The 19,308-nt window shown below is 40.7% G+C and overlaps 2 pseudogenes; one reads left to right on the forward strand and one right to left on the reverse strand.

The window, feature by feature from the left end:
- Positions 1-1,196: 1,196 nt before the first annotated feature.
- Positions 1,197-1,922, reverse strand: LOC129070537 (F-actin-capping protein subunit beta-like; annotated as a pseudogene).
- A 6,994-nt stretch (positions 1,923-8,916) lies between these two features.
- LOC129070970 (keratin, type I cytoskeletal 18-like) lies at positions 8,917-15,212 on the forward strand (annotated as a pseudogene).
- Positions 15,213-19,308: the final 4,096 nt, after the last annotated feature.

Below are 19,308 nucleotides of genomic sequence, written 5' to 3' on the forward strand. Positions count from 1 at the left end.
GGAACTGGAAGACAAAGACTATAGACAAGAGTTCCCAGACCTGACTAGTGTGGCTCAGTTAGTTGGGCGCTGTCCTGTAAAGCGAAAGGTTGCTGGTTTGATGCAGGTCAGGGCATTGCTGGTCCCCAGGTGGGGCACGTACAACAGGCAACGAATCAATGTTTCTCCCTCACATCGATGTTTGTTTCCTCTTTCTCCCTCCCTTTCTCTCTCTCTAAAAACAAATAAATAATGTCTTTTAAAAGACAAAAACAACAACAACAAAAATGAAAGAGCTCCCAGAAGAAGTTACAATTGAGTTGAGTTCACAGAATGGAGAGAAGTCAGATAGGTGGATGAGGCAGAGAAGGGCATTACAGGCACAAGGAATAACATCTGTAAATAACATCTATAGTCCATGATGGTAAGCTCCTGGCTGGGACTTGGGGAGGCTATAATTAATTCAGTATAGGTGAAGGTAGGAAAGAAGAAGACAAAGCTCCAAAAGTAGGAAAGGGAAGATCATGGAGTAACTTGTAGATCACATAAGAAGCTTGCAGTGTCATCTCAAAGTCATTCAGAGTCATCAGAGAGATTTCAGCAAAAAAAGAGATTTCAACAAAAAAAAGCAGGGGTTGGAAGGGACAGAGATTGGAGGCAGGCACAGCAGCAAGGGCACTCCTGTAATAGAATATTGAACAGTAATAATGACCTAAACTACGATAAAGGCCCTGGGAATGAAGAACATGGTATAGATGTTTCAGGGATGGAGGTGTTAAGACTCGGTGATTGAAAAAAATGCAGGATTTCCAGTTTTTCTTCTATCTTTCACATTCTACAGTTATTACATATTTTTTTAATTTTACATTTTTTTATGCCTGTGTAACAAAAAGGTGGAAGGGAAAGAGAGGCAGATAGTGTATTTTATGCCTATAAATGGGTGTTGGGGAGACAGGGAGATGCAGAAAGCAAAACACACATGGTGTCTATGGAAACATTGAGTTCTGATAGCAAAAAGTGGTGAGGAGCAGGCCTTGGAGAGACGAGGAAGGGTGTTAAGTGGCTTTATTCCCAGAGAGAGATGGCGCTGTACAGGTCAGTGACAAAAGTTGTGTGACCTGTCAGGGAAAGAAAGGACAAGGGAATGGAGCAGAAAATGAGTTTTTTAATAAAGGAGTCTAAGGAGTGGGTGGCATGTGGTTAGGTAAAGCAGAGATTTAACATTGTTGCTTTCTTTTCAAAGTCTCCACCAGGCCAGTTCTTAAGAGCTTTTTGTTCTGATTTGTCTGCGAAAGTTTGCACAGACCTCAGCCTTGGTCTTCCAAAGTAGGCCTCATTCAGCGTACTTCTGATTTTGTTTTCCACGTCCTCTACAGGGTGCACAATATTGGCTATGTGTTGGGAGCCGTGGTTCACAGTTTGTCTTTCTCCATCTCTCTGATTAGACTGCCTCTGAGGTTCATGGTGCCAGAGCCAGAGTTGTTGGTTTGCAGCCACAACATCACTGTGGAGATCAGCTTGTAATAGGCGATGCAATCACTGGATTTCTCCTGTGCTTCCACAGATGAGATATCACCTTCAAAATACAGGTCTCCCTCCTGGTCAAAGGCACTGTTGGCTTCCACTTCCAGGTTTGTCAGCCGAGCAGAAGGTACGGCCCCATCCTCCAAAGGAGGGTCATACTTGTTACTCCCTGATGACCGCTAGGAGCCACCATCTCTATTGTAGTCACGCAAAAGTTAGTCCTTTCCCAGCACCTTGTCTTTGGCGATTTTTAGTTGCTGGTCAACAGAAGACAGGAGATCTTCACATAGACTGGGGACCAAGTCAATCAAGTCACTGAGATTTTTCTCAATTTGCTATGGAGGCAGGTACCTCATTAAGTCCAAGGCACAGTTTAGCTGCTCATCACTCATGGTGGCTCACCATCTCAGTCCCAGCATGTGTCACCTAATTCTTTTTAGTGATTGCATATTATTCTGTTGCATGGATTACCTGTAACTTAGTTAGCTGGCTTCTTACTGATGGATCAGATGGATTGGATTGTTTCCAATATTTTACTATTACAGTCAATTCTGTTATACCTCATTTTGCACATGTGCAAGTATATTTGTAGAATAAATATCTAAAAATGTTATTGCTAAGTCAAAGGGTATATGCAGTTTTAATGTGGAAATATTTGAATAGGTTTGAAAATGGTCAATATGAGGGGTAATTGGTTTTGGCTAAATGCATCACTAGGGAAAGTGGATATATTTCACTAAAAGCAAACATATGGCCACACATCTGCGTACTTTAGTTCAGTAAAGCAAAGGAGTGAATTAGAACAAAAGTACAAAGCAACATCACTCTTCTGGAGCTAGTGATTCTAAGGTGATTAGTCACTGTGCGGTAAGTGTTCCTGAAGATCTGTTCCTAGTAACTGACATGGTCCAGAGGTTGGATCTGAACTTTGTATGCCAGATACCCAGCTCCTGGGAAAAGCTCAGCATGTCCCAACAAGAGGGGAGGCCTCATCAACTCTTACACCAGAAGCTTGTAGTCCCAGGCAAGTGGCCTCTGGAAGCCAGGTTCTGGGTTAAGCTATAAAGTAGGAATTTCATGGTGAAGAAGCAAGCTATGAGACTAGTTTAAGTAGCAAAGCTAAGCCAGAGCAGTAGCAATGAAAGAAACTTTCCATTCAGATAAGAGCCTGGTATCGCTGCAGCTCCATTCTCCTACCTCCTGCCCCACAACATCAAAGAGATGGTATGGACAATGCAAGAATTTAGTGTCATAAAGTTAACAAGCTTTTCTGTTTAATGTGTCTCACCCCTTGCAATCAACTTCCTTGGGAGCCTCAAACCATATTTCCGGGCCAGAGTCCCCAAGCATCAGGTGATGTTCCCACAAGGAATGAGGTGTTTGTTTCAACAGGGAAGATAGATAAATCTAAGGCACCACCTCTGGTAGCTGGGCACCCCTTTTCCAATCTCCTGTACTTCAATACACAAAGCATTTCCCCATGTGCTAGTATGGAAAAGGCTGAGGAGGAAATGAGGCTGGAGAATGTTTGCATTATCCAGAGTAGAAATAAGAAAGCAGAGTGAAGAAAAAGCTATGGCCTCCTATCCACCTATATTTATTCCTTTATTAAAGAACACTGTAGGTGGACCACTGTTTTCCTGATCTAGTGTTTCTGGAGTTCAGGAAGTACAGTGTACAGCAGTTAAGTCAGAGAGTCAGGGATTCTACATCTAGTTCCTTCATTGTCTGAGTGACCGTGGACTTAGCCCAATGAAGCTCAGAGTCTACATTTATGAAACAGGGGTAATAACAGTGCACTTATCTCAAGGATAAGATTGATAGTGACAATATACAGCCTGGCACATAAGAAACTAGTCAATAACTGTTAACTATTATTATTAATATAAATCCTACAGAGCCAGCTGTGTTGCAAGTTGGTTGTACCAAAGCTGATCCCTTATTGTCGCGATCCCTTGGGGGAGCATCATCTCTTTGGTTTATCCTCCTTGGATCATGCATGGCTTCTGTATGTACAGCAATGGCTCAGGTAATAGCACTGCATGGCAGGAAGATGCAGTGCAACTGTACATAACTGGAAGTAGGCTAGTGGTTTTTAGTGTGTTTCTTGAACCATCAGCAACTTATTAGGACCCACTGTGGACCTAATCAATCAAAATCTCTGATCTGTGGCCTCTCCCCACCCCAACCCCTCAAGGCTCCATCCAGGTGCTACTAATGTATGCCAAAGTGTGAAAAACACTGATCGGGACTCTGGGATGCCATTGAACTTTCCTACTTGACACAGGAAGCGCTGAAATGAAAAAAGAAATTCAAGATGTCATGCTCATAGCTCTGGGCCTAATTTGGGTGAATGGTTTAACAACCTTGCCTGTTCTTGAATATTCTTCTCTTTGGCTGGGAACAGCTTGTCAAGCAGCAGATATTTCCTTTCCTCTCCCTGCTTCTCTCCCACAAGACACAAGAGAGTTCCTGCCTGGGGCATCTCAGATTACCATTTCTTCCTCAAAGCCAATTAAAGGTCTCTAATCCCTCCTGTGTTTACCTAAAGGATCAATTTGATTGGAAAGGATGAATGGGAAGGGCAAAATCCTAGAAGGGCTTGGGAAAGGAAACTTCTGCTCCAGTGGTGGGAACACACCCTTTTCTCACTAAGCTTATTATGAATTGGTGCATTTTTTGAACCACAGTTCTCCTTCCAGCCGGCTTCTTTCATCTAAAGCCCTGGGCTGTGCTTTCAAAGACATCGTCTGACTTTATTTACCCTCAGTATTAACACTGTCGAGATTTTTCCCCCCCAAAGTCAATCACAACCCCTGCTCCCAGTAATAGTTTGAATCCTACGAAATATCCATTTTTGTAGGTGTAAAGCAGGTGAATAGCAACAATTTCTTGATGCTTCAACTAACTTAGTGCACTCAAGATCATTTATCTGGGACCCATCATTCTGCCTTGCTTGCAATTGAAGGCAGATTATTTTTAAGGACTTCTAGGCACAGCAGATCATTTCCTTTGTGAGACCATCTAGAATTTGCCGCTCACTGGCTAATGTTCTTGTAAAAGTAACCCCCAAGTCTAACTTACCTCCTATTTAAAGTGGGGATGCTATCACCTTCCTTACAGGTTGATGTAGGATTAAATGAGAAATCATGCATACAGTGCCTGATGTGGTGCCTGAATTCTAATCAGTATTAGTTATGTTAGTGTTCTACTAGTGAAACTAATATCTTCACTTTGTCTCTGTTCTACATGGCTACTGATGGTCAGCCTCCAAGTTATAATTGTTACTGATCTAAAAATAAGGTGTCTGGATAAATTTTTAAGGCCCTTAAAAAGTACGCATGGTTATGAGATAGTAAGAGGGTGAAATATTTTTTCTGCCTTAAGTAGCCATTATCATTCTTAATTTCAGAGAAATGTCAGATTATTTATGTGTTTTGGAATCTTAGGAGAAGAAAAAGCAGCTCAGGAAATGAATGCAGAGAGTTCCGGCCTCATCATTAACAGGATTGTGCAATCTCAGAGGATCAGCTTAACCTCTGATTGTCTCTGTTTTCCTGGCCTGTACATGAGGATTGTATATATATCTCCATCTACCTCAGTGAGGATGAAAGTGATAGAGTTAGGCTTTATGAAAGTGCTTTGAGTTTTTGGAAGGCAGAGGTGTTATATAATACAAGGTGTTATTACATTACATAAGGATCATCATTATTCTTTGGCAGTAGTCAAGACACCAGGAAAATCTATCTTCTATTATAGTTCAAAAGCAGAATGAGGAAAGCTAAATGGTGTTTGTTTTGCAGTAGAACAATCATCAGCCCAGAGATGTTTTGGAGGGTATAACAGGAGTATCCGCAATAGCCTTTAAGAGTAAGATTAAAGAATTACCTGCACTTGGTGCTTCCTTTACTACACAGTGGTAAGAGTCCTGATGGATTATCTTTCTGGTTAATTACTAGATGTTAAAAAAGGTGAGTGGGAACCTGATACTCTGTGAGTTGGACTGTTGACAAGAGATGCTGTGAATTTTCAAAGACAGGTGTTGATTGGAAATATGCATGTGTGCCAAGTCAGTCTTATTTATGGAGTCACCCTACACTTTAAAGTTAATAAGGGAAAGTAATTCAACATTCCCATCAATAAAATGGCTTGCCCTGTGCTTGTTAAATGTTCTGTGTCTTATTCATAAATTGAGAGTTGAATAATGACAGGTGTAGGGTAGCATGCATGAGCAATGAATCAGGAAGTCTCACTTTCCTTACTGTGACGATGTTTGCATTGATATTAGCAAACAGATGGGAAGAATGATACGTGACTGGGAGAACTGGAGTCTGGGGCCTCTATTTTTTTCTTGTCAAGTTAAAGGGTTTGTTCCTTTTTGTTTATATCAAAATATTTTCTATGAATGCATATTTTGAATACCTTCTTCTCTTAAAAACTTTCCAGCCATCGATAGCCAGTCACTCTATGGACATTCCATATTCTTCCTTAAAGAGTAAAATGTTTTCAGTATGTTACCGCCTTTCTCCATTCTCCTTTGCTCTTTACCATGATTTCAGGTTTACAAATTTATGCTAGCTCTGGCCCAATTCTTTGATCTCTTCTGGGGAAGACAGGCCTTCAGGATTACTAACAGTTGCCTTAGAAATGATGAGTTAAGCAAAGGAAGAGTGAATTAGTATCATTAGTAGCCAACACCAAAGCAGGTCAAAATAGAAAAATTCTGTATTTGCATCATTTGATGCCAGTAAACTGGTAATTCAGGATTTTTTCCTACATTTTTGATTCAGCAAATGCCAGCTTTCTTGTGTGAGTCTAAGTTGGTTGTAGTTTCCATAGAGGCAGTTTGGCATAAAATACAAACGGGGTGGTAAAAAAAACCTCTAGGTTTATAATTTTTGGTATGAAAAATAGAATAATTAATAAATAATAATACAAGAATAAACTTTTTCATGTACTCACAACCATAAACTTACTTTTGCCCACCCCTGAATATATTTTTAGACAGGATTTGGCACATTAGCTTGATTAGAGTCATAGGGACTAAATGTTGAGGGATAATGAAGTGACTGTACTCTGTCTGCTTCTCTTTGCAGCTCTTCATAAACCCCACAGAAGGGAGAGCTAGGTGAACTGAGTGAAGAGCCTGGGTCATTGGAGGAGCTTGAGCTGGGAACTGTTGGCTTTTTCTGTTAATAACATCTAGCTGAAGATGCCATTGTCACCTAGGCTGGGGTGTCATTGCTGGTACCCACCAGATTTCCTATGCATACCTAAAGTAGAAGAACTAGTCATGCAGCCTTAGGAATCATGGCAATTTATGGGTGGGAGCTCAGTCCAAACCACTTTTTCTTCTCTCCATGTTGGTTTGAGCTACTTTCTTTTAATTCAGCCTCTCTTTCACTCTTTTTTAATCTTGACAATATTACAGGTGTTCCACATTCCTCCTTTTTGCCCCCTTCTACCCAGCCTTCCCCCTCCTTTTTTATTACATTGCTGTCTGTGTCTGTGAGCTATGTGTATATGCATTTATGTTTTTTGGCCAATCTCTTCCAGTCCTCTCCACCTCCCTACCTTCTGAGATCTGTCAGTCTGTTCTGTGTATCCATGCCTCTGGTCCTATTTTGTTCATCAGCTTATTTTATTAGATTCCACATTTAAATGAGATCATATGGTTTTTGTCTTTCTCTGACTGGTTTATTTAGCTTAGTATAATAATCTCCAGGTCCATCCATACTGTCACAAAAGGTAAGATTTCCTTTTTCTTATAGCTGTGTAGTATTCCATTGTATAAATATACCATATGGCACTAGAGAAGAGTTGCCAAGACTTCACCTATACGAACAATTTTTCTCACTATATGTGAGACAATTCACTTCCTTATATTTTCCTAGGAATATAATTCCTAGTTAAAATAGGATTGCATAGAAGCATTTTATTCAATAACAAGTCTTGGTATATCATAAATTTACAATGGAAAAATATGGATCAGAAAATCTACTTGTTTCTGAAAAATTTTTAGACTTACATTGATTGTAACTGTAACACCAAGTAGCAGTAACTTTGTCTTTGTTCTCTAATGTGGTCCTAGCATTTAAAATAGATCCTGGCACTTAATAAATGCTCAATAAATAATTTTTGACTAAACAGTTAAAGAATAAATGGTTTTCTGATGGCTGTCAGAGAATGTAGGCCTGATAGCAATCAAAGTCTACATTATAAATTTTTGTCCTACTGAACCATAAGCATTGTTCTAGGGCCTGAAAGATGATCAGTTCTAGCCCCTTCTATCATGATATGTATACATGCCACCTTATTCCTCACCCAGCATGCACGCATACAGATGTGCATGCACACTTAAATATGCTTAGGCCATATGGGCATGCTCCTTACCTGATCATTTGGATAGTGTCCTTGACTTCTGGGTAAAGCAGAGCCATTTGCACTTCTCCAGATAGGTATCTTGGTAGAAGTCAACAGATGTCCAACAGATGTTAATCAAACAATTACATAAACTATGAAAATTTTAATTTTTATTTCCACAGCTCAACAGGAACTAAAAGTTCTATATGACATGATTTATAAGGGGCACTGAGACTGTACAAAGGCTTCTTTAGCAAACATCTTGATCCCCTGAAATATCTGTGCCCACATTACATTTAACTTAGAGACTATTAAAGACTTAGCTCTTTATTGTTTCTTAATATTCTGAATAGAGTCCAGAAAAAATGGTTTTGAAATGTCCTTTGAGTTCCTTATAAACACCTCCTAGTTCATATCAACACAATATTATTTCCTTCTGGATATTTCACTTACAGATACCATTTCATTAATTTTCTTAGGATTCTTATCTCTTTATTACTGGACTGATAATCTCCACAGCAAACTCTTCTCTGGCAAGCCTTTGGTTCATCCACTATAAGGGTTAATAGAGAGTTAACTTAACGTTTAACTCACTTTGTTAATTTTAAAAGAATTAAAACACAACAGAGTTTACTAAACTTTTCAAGCCCTGTTGAACATTATCTGCTCTTTTCTGAATGGTACAAAGGGGACTCCAGTACCTCGTTTTGCCTCATGGTCATCATTAATGTAATAATAATCACTGTGTTGCAGAAGTACGGCTGTGCCAGCTTATAACAAGCCACACACACTGATTTCCTTGTGTTGAGTATCCAGGATGCCCAGTCTTTGGTTCTAATCAGAAAAGCTGTTTCCTATTCATATCTAATTATCTTAATTACCACTGCTTCCTATTATGCCACATAAGTAGATAAGAAACACATCAGCTAAAAATTGTCAACTTCATTATGTAACACATAGATCACAGGCATTTTATCATGTGGCTTACTAAAGAATGGGAAATTTACTTGCTAGATCTTTTGTGTTATGAATCCAAAGACATTTTAGGGAATGAGTGCTGAGTTCCGACAACGTGAGTTGTGGAGTGCCTGTGTCTTTTTATTGTGCAATTATTCTGTCACTAATGGGCAACTTTTAGGCATGGGATGTTTCTTTACTTGACTCTTATGTGACTGCTTTGGGTCTGAATCCAATAGTTGCTCTGTTTTCTGGCCTTAATTTTTCTTTCTGGGAGTAACTTTAAGAACTAGTAGTTGCATATAAATAGGTCATCCACATTTGGCAGCTGCAGAACTCAGACACTTCTGTAGCCATTTTAAGGCACCCCCACAGTTGATAGATTCATTATAAGCTTGCTCTTTATTTTAGTCAAAATAATCTGATTTCTTCTCTGGAAAAAAAAAAAAAACTTTTCTAGTCCATTTCCTTTCTTTTTTTCCCTTCTCCAATCAGCAGAGCAAAACTTTGGGCCCTTCTTAACCCTAATTCAAACATCACTTCAGAAGTTAACACATTTGCGTTCCAAAAGCAATGCTTTTAACTTCTGTCCCATGGTCAATAAGGGGCTAAATCGATCTATAAACAGTGTCAGATGGTGTCTCACACATGGCACTTAAGAAACCTTACTCTTGATAGTGCCTTGACCTCAGGGCCCCCTGATCAGGCTGTCTGGGTGACACTGAACAGGGAGGCATCAAAGAAAAGGCCTGTGCGGTCCTGTGAGCCTGACAGCCACCCGGCCTCCAGGAGAGGGTGTTGAAGACAGGGCAGGCATGGGACTGACGTGGACACAGCATTTTTAGTTCAGCTTGTGGCATGACTCGGGGAAGCAGATTTCTGGCTCATTTTTCTTCTACTGGTTGCATTTCTCACCCCACCCGCATTTCAGTTTATCTAGAAGCTTTGCATTGGGCACTGATGGAGTTTAGGGGTGCCTTTCAAGGAAGCCAAAACAAGTCCAGCTCAGAGCCAGGGAGGCTCAAAGTAGTCTCTGAGGATGGCAGGGTGATAATCTGTTGAGCAGGGCAGCATTTTGATGTCCTGCAGACAGTGTCTGCAGGTCCCTTTGCAGGCAATTTCATTAAACACTGAGAGGTTCTAGTGTCTCTGTCTGAGGGTATTCCATGATCCCCAGGTGTGCTTGGCCTGTTTGGAAGGCATTCGGGGAAACTCAGGAGCTAATACTTCAGGAGGAGTGTAAGTGAATCAGCACTGAGTTGCTTGCTCCTCACTGTGCAATTTTGAGGTGTTTCATACAGCCTTTCAGTGGGGCTTTGGTGAGGTTGTGTCCACAGACTCCCACAGCAACGGACTCATGGACATACTTTATATTGGTTTTCTTTTCCGTCCTTTTCTCCCAATTCCATTCTCTCCCTTTTACTTCCTGGGGCTTTTCTCAAATAAATGACTCATGTTCAAGTCCTTTTCTCAGGACCTGCTTTGGGGGAAACCCAGACTACAACAAAAATGCAGTTGTCATATCAAAAAGAATTTAAATGACCCTTTAAAAGCTCTATTTTCTACAAGTTGGCACCCTCATGCCTTGGTTTGAATTCCCCATAAGCAAATCTTAACACAAGGATTTCACTACAAATTGTTTATTTGGGAAGTAATTACAGAAAATGTTATTAGGGGACCAGGGAAGGGAGGGAGGGAAGGGCTGGGAAAAATAAAGGGGGTGTTATCAAGCCAGTTACTACTGTGGGCAGCTAGAGCCCAATCTTGAAGAGGCATCTGGAAAACTGTAAAACATGCCTGGGGATTGCCCTGCCCAAGGGATGAGAAAGCCCGATTGCTGATCTACCAACTCTGATTCTGCAATGGATTGAGGGATACTGTAGGTATACTTCCCATCACCCCTGGGATGATTGCATTCAGGCTGATCATGACCCTGTGGCCAGAAAAGAAGCCCTGAGGAAGAACATCTCAGTTTGCCGTGAGCAGCCTTTGAGGACAGAGATAAATGATGAAAAATTTGGGAAGGGCATCAAAACTGCCCCTGCTACACATGCTGAGACTCTAAAAACCTACAAATCTATCTCTGAAAGAAGGAAAAATGCAAAGGAGTCACTTGTTCTCATGTTCAATAACTGTTTCCAAGACCCTTCCTATATTCCAGTACTACAGAAAAACGTGGAAAAGATTGAGTTCATGTTGCTTTTAGTAGACTGTCAGCGTGTGGACGTTTCTGCCCTATAAAATCTCTGTGGTAGCCAGAATGGAGGAACAACTTTTAATCCTAATGTGACTTCTTAAAGTCTGGCTTCCTGAGTTCACACGTTGTCATGCAGACCATGGGACTGAGAGTTAGGAGGCTTGTGTTCTAGTCTTGGCTCTCTCCTTAACTAGCCATGTGACCCTGAAGGAGTTATCTTGCCTCCCAGGACCTTGATTTCCTTGTGCTAAATGAAGGAGCTGGCATTAGATACTCTGGGGGCCTTCCTGCCTGAAATGCAGTGCCAAGGATCCTTGTGCTGAAGTGGGTGTGGTGTCAGTGTTATTTGTGCTGTGTGGGTCACTTGCTATGAGTAGCCTCTGGTCTGGAGGCATTTCAGGTCAAGGGATGTCTGAGCTGAAAGAAGTTAGAACTGAAAACTTATTTTTATAATTAAAAGCAATGAGGTCAGGGAAGCAACGTGTTTTGTGCAAGCTTACCCAGCTAATTAGGGGGCAGAATTGGAGTCAGACCTAGTTTTCTATTGTTCAATTGATGGATCTTTCTATTAATATATTAATCACACTTTTTGTAACAAGCTATAAAAAATAAGGCTTCTGAATGGGTAAACTAATGGCTGAAGGACCCATTGATCCAAAGTGATCATGGTCTTAAAAGACATTTACATTTAATGGCTTAAACCAAATCTCAGAGGCTACAGTTTCTTAAAAATACTCTTTGCTGAATTGGTTCTATGTATCACCCAAAAGAATTCTAAATCCCCTACATAGGGAATGCTATCAAATGGAAAGCTAGACTGAACAACTGAACAACAACAAAAAATATCCAACTTGTATATATCTTACCGTGAGTGCTTGGGTCAGTAGCTATCACCTGTGACATTGGTTGGAATAGATTCAAGATGGTAGGCTGATGATATTGAAAGACAAAAAAAAAAAAAAAAAAAAAAGGAAACAGAACTGCAGAAAGAACTGGGGGATTCCTGCTTCTTTTGAAGGTGAAAGTAATTTAGAATGCGGAGATGTCCCAGAACTGCTGCTTCCTGTGTTAACACAAATTGATGTCTTGATTTCCTTCAGCAAATGACCAGCTAGGTAAAGAGTTAAGGCAGGTGATTACATGGTGAATTATAGGTATTGCACAAACTTCTGCCTGTTATCTGGCATGGTCTTCCTATGCTCTATAGTGTTCCATCTAAGTAAAATTTTAAGTGTTGGGAAATTCAGCATAGTAAAAGTCCACTGTAGTCTATTGTGTGGTCTGTGGATCAGCATCATCAACATCAGTTGGGAGCTCATTAGAAGTGCAGAATACCATTCCTAACCCCAGACCTACTGCACTGGAATCTGTATTTTAACAAGATCTCCTGGGAGTACGTATGCATGTTAAAATTTAAGAAGCACTGTCGTTGACAAGAAGTGCTACTTAAAACAAGTGGGTACTTCCTTGAGTGGAATCACTGAAAAAAACCCTCAGCCAAAAATAAACTTCTCAAGGAGACCTTGCAAACAAGTGGAAAAACTGAATGTAATTCAAATAATTAATACAATGAGGTCATGCTTAGTGTTGTTGTGAACTAATATTGAAACAATGTTAAACCAAACACACAACTTTTAAGAAAAACCTATTTTAGTGTTTTTCAGGTGTGAATGTATGGGAAGATGTTATTTATAGTTACACCTTAGTTCATTCCAAACAGAATAAAGATATGTTGCTTTTAAGCGTAACAGTTATTATTGCAGACAAAAACACCAGACACTGTTCAAGGGCTATTGTGATTTCCATTCAGTGTCTTCAGACTGTACATGAAATAGAAGGTCTCAAAACCATCAAGTTGCCTCCTTGTCTTTGAACAAACAGAGATAATTCTCAGTCTTAGTTCTAAAACATCATCAGCATTTATTCAAGGGAACTATGAGATATTTGTAAGGTATGGGTGTTAAAGTTGACTTTTTCTTTTTTAAAGACCATTGAAAGAATAATTTACAAAACAAATCTTGACTAAATACATTTCATTGGGAGAAATGTTTAAATTTTTAAAGAAAACTAAAGATTTGAGAAACATCTTTTCACTGGCAGGGTTTAATAGAATAATTACAAACCATTTCCTTAATATCCATACAATGCATGCAATGCTTCTTGAGGGCTAGGCTTGGCAATGGCACATTGTCACTTCTATGTTTCATTTGCCAAAAGAAGTCACATGGTCAATCTTAGATTCAAGTGATGGAAAATGAACTCCTAGCACTTGATCGGAAAAGTTACTAAATCACATTGCATGGGAGGGAAATACTTGGGAGGAATTTTGTAATCCCTTACCACATCAGAGTAGGCTGATTATTGTAGTAAAACAAACCCTAAGTCTCAGGATTTTAACACAATAAAGTTTTACTTCTTGACTTTATTGCAGTTCAGTAAGGATGGTTGGGGGAGTAGGGGATGGACTTTGTTCCACCCAGTGATTCAGAAACCTAAGCTCCTTCTATCTAGTTGCTGTACCATCCAAGGCCATGGAGTCTTCTACCTTGTTCTCTGTTTCTAGCCAGTAGATGAGGAAAGAGAGCAAATACGTAGCAGGATCGTCTAATTGTCTCTGCCTGGAGGTGTCATACTTATTGCTCAGCCTCTTTTCCAATGGCAAGAACCTGGTGACATGACCCAATCAAATCACAAGGGAAGTTGGGACATGTGGTCTAGCTGTGTTAGGAAGACAAGGGAAGATGGTTTGCTGAGCACCTAGTTGGATTCTGCTACAGTTACAGGCTATGACTTTTTCTAGGAGAAGGTATATCCAATGCATCTCAAAATGTTAATGACTGATGCTTGAGCCTGAGTTTTGGCTTCTTACCTTTCTCCCTAAACAACATGAGCTTCATTCAGCACCCACTCCTGCTTTTCCACAAACTTCCAGACCCTCATCTCCATGCAGCTACTTGACCACTGGGCCGGCCAGTCAACAGCGTGGCCAGTGTCTACTGGCCACTGGTATAGGTACTGGTGGCTGGCTTGGGCTCCTGGATTTCTGTATTCTGCTCTGTCAGTGTGCTGGACAGCTGGGTGTCGGGGGGCTTGGCCGTGGGGATGGCCAGGGGTCTGGAGGGCACTGGGGGCATCTAGAGCCAGAAGAAAATAATACAGTGCTTGAATGACCACTTGGCACCCTACCTGGAGAAGGTGGGAAGCCTGGAGTCTGATAATCAGAGAGTGGACAACAAAACCCAGGGACACCTGGAAAAGAAGGGACCCCAAGTCAGGAGTTATTTCAAGACCATTGAGGACCTGAGGACTCATATCTTTGCAAGTTCTGTGGACAATATCCTCATCATTCTGCAGACTAACAATGCCCTTCTTGCTGCTGATGACTTCAGAGTCAAGTATTAAATGGAGCTGGCCATCAGCTCCATTTATGGCATTTATGGCATTTGATGTGGAGAGTGACATCAATGGGATCTGAAAGTCACTGATGACACTAATACTACTCTGCTGAAGCTGGAGAAAGAGATTGAGGCTCTCAAGGAGGAACTACTCTTCATGAGGAAGAACCGCAAGGAGGAAGTAAATGGTCTACAAAACCAGATTGCCGCCTCTGGTTTGACCATGGAGTTGGATGGTCTCAAACCTCAGGACCTCACCAAGCTCATGGCACTCATCTAGCCCAGTATGAGGAGCTGGCTGGGAAGAACAGAGATCTAGACAAGTACTGGTCCCAGTAGATTGAGAAGAACACCACAGTGGCCACCTCAGAGACCACTGAGATAGGAGTAGCTGAGATGACATGGAGCTGAGATGTATGGTCCTTAAAGACTGACCTGAACTCTGTGAGAAATCTGAAGGGAAGTTTTGAGAATAGCCTGAGGAAGGTGGAGATATGCTATGCTATGCAGGTAGAGCAGCTCAGCGGGATTCTGCTGCACCTAGAGTCAAATGGTCAGACCAGAGCATAGGGGCAGGATCAAGCCCAGGAGTATGAGGCCCTGCTGAACATTAAGATCAAGCTGGAGGCTGAGATCACCATGTACTGCCGCCTGCTGGAGGAAGGGAGGCCTTTGATCTTGGTGACATCCTGGACAAGAGCCATTCCATGCAATCCATCCAAAAGACCACTACCTGCAGGACTGTGGACGGCAAAGTAGTGTCTGGGGTCAACACCACCGAAGTTCTAAGACATTAAGACAGCAGAAATGGGGCACCCGTTGCGGGGGCAGTGGCCAATACAAAGTTCAGAGATCACTGAACATTAAAAAATATTGCATGACACTGTGGGGTAGACAAAATTTTGAAAGACACGGTCATAATCGGAAAGGGGAGACAAACTCGGATACCTATATAAATATCTGGGATATGAAGCTGGAGTCTGGGGAAGGTTTGGAGAGGTTTCTGGATGAAGTGGGCACTTTGGAGGCAGTAGAACTTTAATGGGAGGAGAGAGGAGTGAAGGGCAAAGGGAAAGCTTTGAGCCGCAGGGGAAACTGGATTTGTTTGCTTGTTTAACATTGTTGCCTCTAGTTGGGCCTAACGTTGATGCCTTAATGTAGGAGATCTATGTTAGTGCTGATCAGAATAATGTACCCCTTAGGGCTACATTAAAAAACTATGCTTGGTGTCTCATTTGCACCTGCAAAATATGCACATACATGTGTGGGCCAGAAAAGGCTGTGCTCGGAACATGCATTCTTATGTGAACTGTAGGTAATTGCACAAGCAAACAGGAAGTTGCGTAGGTATGCAGGCAGCCACCTGTTGGAGAGGTGTGTGTTGGCATGGGCTGGCGTGTGCCTTGTCCCTTTGAGTACGATTTTAAAGGCAGAATTCTGCTGAGGGCAGGGAGGGAAAGAAAGCAGGCCTCTGGGCATCTGCTTCTCTGACTACAGCTGTCGTTTGTCCTTCTCAAGGTTTCCTTTCAGGGCAGGGCCAAGTTCAGAGTGTGTTATTTGTGGCTGTAAGAAAACGCCTTTTCAAGGTCTTTATGGGAGCACCGATGCAAGGTGCTCTGGTCTGAAAGTTTGTGTTCCTGAAATTTACATGTTGGGATCTTACTGCCCACCCAATGTGATGGTATTAGAAGGTGGGGCCTTTGGAAAGTACTTAGGTCATGAAGCCCTGAAGCCCTGAAGCCCTGAATGGGATTAGTGCTTTTATAAAAGGGGCCTCAGAGAGCTCTCTAGCCCCTTATACCATGTGGGGACACAAGGAAATGCAAGGAAATGTATATGACCCATAAGAGGCCCTCACTTGACCATGCTGACACCTGATCTCAGACTTTAAGCCTCCAGAGCTGTAAGCAATACATTTCTGTTGTTCATATGCCACCTAGTCTGTGGTATTTTCTGATAGTAGCCTGGATGGACCAAAACAGAGGGGTTGGAGGCAGCTGGTTTAGACTTGTGTTAGTTCTGTGCTGGGAGTTTATTGTTTCTTTTGCTAACTGCTGAGCTGGTGAATAAATGCTTCCTTTGAAATTCTCTTTGCTGTGATCTCTGTCTCCTGGTCCTCCTGATTCTACAGACTACTTTCCCTGGTATTATTCACTGTCCTCTTCCTCCGTTTATCCCTTGGATGTTTCCCTATGAGTCTGTTCTTCACCGTCTCCTGATTTCCTGGACCAGCATTGTCCTATAGAACTTTCTGCAGTGGTAGAAATGTTCTATGTTCATGCTGCTCAATACCATACACACTTTCCCAAGGAACTGAATTTTATATTTAATTAAATTTCAATAGCCACATGTGGTTGGTGGCTTCCCTATAGGATGGACAACATAGTTCTAGAACAGTCTTTTTTGGATAAGAATTTCTCTCTTAGTGCCAGTTACTATCTATCCCATTTCTCCTAGTCTGTATCTTGCCCTGGCTGTTCTCCTGACCCATATTTATAAATACCTATGACATCCCCACCTGGCTGGTCTGTGGTTCCTTCAGATCGATGTGGTTAATATTTAACTCTTTATCTTTGCCCACAAAACACATTTTCTCCTGGCCTTCCTGCTATCACTTTATCCTTGGTCACCTTGTTCATTTTTTAGAGCACAGGTCTGATCATACCATGCCATTTATGTATTATCACTGAGGTGGATCCTAATCTTGTGAAAATTTAGGAGCTCTCTTTAAGAAAAAAGAATATTAAAGTGTAAATGCAAAGTTATATTCAGAGCTTTGGAGGGGCCTGGGCAAATGAGGGAGGGTGTCTCTGAAATGTAAACTTTGTTCCCTTTACTGTAAATTGGCCTCAGTTTATTTTTAGAATCTTTTACAGTTTCAGGGTTTGAATTTCAGTTTGGTCACATTCTTGTTGCACAAACATGATACTTAACTATACCGAGAGTCAATTGGTTTATTGAAGATAAAAATAATAATGCCTATTCAACTGGCTTGTTACAAAATTAAATGTGTCCATTGATAGACTAATGAATATATGTGAAGTTATATGTGTGTGTGTATGCACATATACACATATATACAATGGAATATTATGCAACAATAAAATGAAACCTTGCCATTTTCTGCAATGTAGATGGACCCAGAGGGTATTATGATGAGTGAAATAAACCAGGCAGAGAAAGACAAATACTATACAGTTTCACTTATTTGTAGAACCTAAAAACTAAACCAAACCAACCAACCAACCAACAAAAGAAAAACAGACTCATAGAAACAGAGACCAAAGTGATGGTTACCAGAAGAGAGGGGATGGGAAAGGGTGAAAAAGGGAAAGGGAATGTAGTCAATAATATTGTGATATTTTTACATCATGACAGATGATTACTAGAACTAGCGGGGTGATCACACTGTAAGCTATAGAAATGCTGAGTCAGTATATTATACACATGAAACTAATAGAAGCAATATAAGATTATATATCAATTATACTTAAATAAAAAAGATAATATATGAAAAGACCAATATATCCAGAAGGTATTTCTTGAAAATTTTATTCCCTCATTCTCATTTGTAGAAAGTAGTACCAACAATAATAATGATAATAGTAGTATCTAATGTGTCAGTTGCTATGTTCAACACTTTACATAGAATGTCTCATTTATTTCTACAAGGTAGGTACTCTTCTTGCTCCCACTTTACAGGTGGGAAAGTTGAGGCCCAAAGTGGGTAGGCAACGAGCCTGAGTTCTCATATGCTTGTAAATAGTGAAGCTGGAATTCAAACCCAGGCAGTTGAACCCCTCATACTCTTAATCTCATGCTTCAGTAGGGCTTTCTGGATTCTTCACAATCCCCCTTTTATCAACATGCTAAATTCCCTCCACATGTATCTGTAGTCTTGCCAACTTCTAAATACTTCATGACTTGTGTGTTTCTTTTTCTTTCTTCAGGCTGTTTTTCTCCCCCTGGAGTACCTTTCCTTCCTCCTCAATCTCCTCTGTATTCCATGGGCTTTGTTCATGTCTTCATATATCTTTCTTACTGCTTTTACTCTAAAGGGGTTGCTGAGAGGTATTCCTCCCAATACAACACAATGTCCTTCCTATGAGCATCATGAATGACTGTCTCCTGAGCAACTGCTCTGTTTTTATTTCATAGGGGAGCTTTAAATATATACCTACCTGACACCACCCCCCCCTCAACTAGACCACATTTATCAGAATGTTTGGGGTTGGGTTGGGATTCACTGATTGAAAATACCATGATTCTGTCTTTGAGTTTGTTACTAGAAGACCAAGAACCAGATCCTAGCTCAGCTCTGCAAGGAGGTTTTATTTTGTCTCCTATCCTTATTTTCTCTTCACCTCTTATTTTAAATTGTACATTATTTCCATATGCATTTTTGTAGGTCACCTAAAAAATTTTTGCAATCAGAGGTATAAATAGAAATGATGATGATAATTTTGATGATGATGAAAGACTTTCTTTAGAAAAATCAGAACAGTTGATAATTACAGCTGCTGAAGTATGGGCCAATCTCAAAAGAGACATGGGTAGGAAACACAGGATGAAATCAAATTGGAAGCCTTGAAGAAGTAATTCTCTTCTAACCCAGGGGCACTGATCACTTAGAACAATTCCACAATCACGGGTGGCTAAATGCAGCTCATATGTGGTTGTTCATCTGAAGGCTTCATCTTACTGGACACTTCTTAGATTCTAGCTTTCTTGAGGAGATTAAAAGGTCTGACTGCTAAGCAAGATATATTCAATGAAATTTTCTAGAAAAAATACATTTCTTTGTATATTTGAAACTATTGGCATATATAAATACCTGGTGTCTAATTCTACCCCTCAATTTTTATTTTGGTGACTTCCTGCTTAAGTATCCTG

The sequence above is a fragment of the Pteronotus mesoamericanus genome, unplaced genomic scaffold, assembly GCF_021234165.1.
Source record: "Pteronotus mesoamericanus isolate MK-2021 breed Mesoamerican mustached bat unplaced genomic scaffold, CSHL_Meso_final contig_25, whole genome shotgun sequence".
Taxonomy (NCBI): Eukaryota; Metazoa; Chordata; class Mammalia; order Chiroptera; family Mormoopidae; genus Pteronotus; species Pteronotus mesoamericanus.